Raw genomic sequence first — 3,573 nt, forward strand, 5'->3', positions numbered from 1 at the left:
ACACAGTTTTCACACTCAGAGTCAATTCAATTATGTTAAATAGACAATTCTGATGATTAATACCTTCCTGAATTATGAATATTCACTTAAGTCAGTAATCAGTGACGAATAAGGGCATTTGTAGGTTGTGCAATTGTCAAATGTTGTCGCTTCACTTAAGTTTGGAGAGCTTGGGAAGACAACGGGCGCTGATGGAACAGTGAGGTTCTTCCTGTGCCATGGTACGGTGCCATGTATCTAAGCGTCTGCCATCAGGCTGGCAGGCTTCATCTCATGCCAACATCACCGGTTGTAGAGATTCTCCGGCGATGGTCCGCTTCCAACCTCACTTTCGTTTAGTGCTCTATTTGCGTCTGCTGAGACACGTTGTGAAACCCGTGTCTTCGCTCTTTCACGAGTGTCTTCACTCGCTAGTGTTGGTATTTTACCTGTTAATTAAAAGACTCAAGATTTTTTTTAAAGAGACGCTGTTAGGTATTCAGCGTCTCTGCCAATGGAGCTGTGAGAATGGATCTCTCTCCAAGAACAGCAAGCCTCCAGTTCTTCCCTTCCAAAGTGTGGCATGAATCTCCATCGATTTCCACACCCAGGAAAAACAACAATTCCATTTAACACGGGTGGTGCTCCCTCAAAATGTTTATCAACTTTGTGTCCAACAGAATAACTCAATCGAGAATAATGTTTAATCTTTTGCAGTCGCGAGGGACCGTTCCAGAATTGAATCATGGGTCAATGGGAAGTGAAATTAATTTCGGAGGAGGAAGAGCGGAGGCGCTACCATGACAGGGGCCCCAGGCCCAGGTGGGCAGATGGCCAGTGTTGTGACGAGCTCCAAAGTCTTCATGCAAAGGGTACCAGTCACAAATCATCAACAGACTGGACACTTGATTGGACTGCAGTCAAAACTTCAGCGTTTCTGGCAGTGTTACCATGAGGCAAAGTCAAACGAACACATGAAATCAGAACAAACTAACTTCAACTTTACATTAACTTTCATCCGACAATAAGACGGTAAAGCTTGACAATAAAGAGACAATCCGTTGGAAGATTTTTTAGAAAACAATTATCACAACACTTTTTTTCAAGGCAGTAAAACTAGGTATTCAACTAAATTGACGAATTCAAAAACTAAAAAAGGGAGGAAAAAAAACGAAAAGGAAAAGCATTTTAATCATACGTTTATTGTATGTTTGATAAGTATTGCTCTATAAACACACAACATCATCTTCCTTGTACTGAAGAGAGAACCCTTTGCAGCCAACGCTTAGCTAGCCTAGCACACTTCAACACCTAGGGGAGAGTTTTGCTACTGAGTAGATGTGGGAGGCTGGTTTGAGGCAGAAGGATCAGGGCCATAACAAGTGGCAGTGCTTTGTGTCAGCCTCGTGTTAAACACGCCTCACCACATTCCTGATAGGACGCAGTGATGGCTTAATGAAGACTGACAGGTCAATGCCGTCAGCTTGGCCTGCGTTGATCCCCCTCAGACCTTCTCAACGAATCATTGGCTACTGTATGTGTGCCGTGTGCCGTGTGTGTGTGTGTGTGTGTGTGCATCCTAGAATGTGTGTGTGTATGTGTGTTTGTTCATTTGTGAAATACTAAAAGTGTCTTCAAGCATGTTTGTGTTTGCCAAAACATCCAGTGTATAGGGAAACAAGCTCACCACAACAACTATCACATGACTGCCTGGTTTTATTTGTTTCTAACAAGCATATTTAAATATGATTCATTAACATTATTCGGATTTGTCCGATATATCTCGATTGCTTGACCAATAAATCATGTGACAATGGTGTGTAGAAGCTGATTCCGAGACTGTTCCAATACATTGGTTTTAAGAACTACAAATGGCCAGAATCTGATCTAGTCTCCAAATGGAGTTGTCATCTGTGAGGCAGGCAGACCAGCAACATGTGTTTTAGCACTCAGACTCACCAGAGCGATAGGGGACGTGCACGAACGCTCCAAAACCTGAGGTCCTTAGCAGCTACTGAAAACGACACATCCAGGAGGGGAAACAGGAGAGTTATTCTGCTGATGACTTTCTGAGGTTGGGATGGTTTCCTGCATCAAATGTTCCTCTTCTTCATACCCAGGCAATGGGTGTTAGGGGTCTGTGACGTTAACATTGCCAAGCCTCTGTTCTGTTCCATCTAACTGAATCGAGATGGACGTTTCCTTGTTTTCATTTGGCGAATTGGCTCTTTAAGAGTCATTTGCAACTCTTGAACTGCAATAAAACGTTCTCCCTGTTGGCAGGCAACTATTTCCTCTCTTGTCTGGAAGTTCGACAGGAATTCTTGTGTCAACAAGACAGGTTGTATCTCTTTAGGACTGGTTAACCTACTGACACAAGATACCTTTCACTATCTATTAACCATACTTAAACTGAGCTATGACAGAACACAAGATTCGCCTTTCGATTTATTCTCTCTTCACTATTACAAATTATTTTTATATACACAGGTTTAATGGTAAATAGGCATCCACCAAATGGTAGATTAATTCACTGATGAAGACACTCGAAGAGGAAGAATACCAGCAGAATCTATCAGTGAAATGATGGACTGTGGAGTTACGAGGCCTGGATTATGGATTAAGTTATGTGTTTTTGACAGCTGTGGAGGTCTGTTTCCATGTGTGTGTGTGTATGTGGGTGTGTGTTTCTGTGTCTGTGTGTGTTTGGATGAAGGCGATAGGCAGACGGGGCTGAAGAAGGCAACTATGTTCCCTTTCTCTCAGCTGAGAACAGCAGCCCAGCAGGACGGAGGTATGGCTTTGTCTGCCTCACTGTTCAGCATTCTCACAGAGAGCGAGAGACAAAGCAAGAGAGAGAGAGAGAGACCGAGTCAGAGACAGAAACCGCTGGTGTTTGCGTGTGTGTGTGGATGTCTGTGTGTGTGCTAGTGTGTGTGAGATGTTGGATTCAGGAGAGATGGTGAGTGTGTGTGGCCTTTGTGTTTTAAAATCCTTTTGCTGACTCTTTCTTCCCTGTCTTGCACCCGGTTCCTTCAGGGGCGTCTGTGAATGTGCTGCCATAAAACATCAAAGCTACACACTCCCAGCTAACTGCTCGGATCAACTCTTACTTTTGGAAAATGATCTTCCTGCCTCAAAGCTCCTCTCTTTCAAGAAGGGAAAGAGAGGTTCCTGCAAAGTAAAGCCTTTAAAAAGAGAGAGAGAGCAATTGCTGTTTGCCTGTCTCTCTTACCCTCACTATTCATCTCTCTCTCTCTCTTTCTCTCTCTGTCTCTCTCTGTCTCTCTATGTCTCTGTCTCTCTCTGCCTCTCTCTGCCTCTCTCTGCCTCTCTCTGCCTCTCTCTGCCTCTCTCTGCCTCTCTCTGCCTCTCTCTGCCTCTCTTCCATCTTTAGGGAATATGAACATCTGGGTTTAGGAGTGCAGAGGAGCGATAGAGAAGTAGAACTCTTGGAACCACACCGTACGTTTCCTGTGTTTTGAGGTTAAGCTGTTTTCCCTCTTACCCCCCTTCTCTCCCCCCCCCACCTCTCTCTCTCTCTCTCTCTCTCTCTCTCTCTGTCAGACTGTGCCCTGGTCTGGCAGATAGACA

Source organism: Osmerus eperlanus, chromosome 24 (genome assembly GCF_963692335.1).
Source record: "Osmerus eperlanus chromosome 24, fOsmEpe2.1, whole genome shotgun sequence".
Taxonomy (NCBI): domain Eukaryota; kingdom Metazoa; phylum Chordata; class Actinopteri; order Osmeriformes; family Osmeridae; genus Osmerus; species Osmerus eperlanus.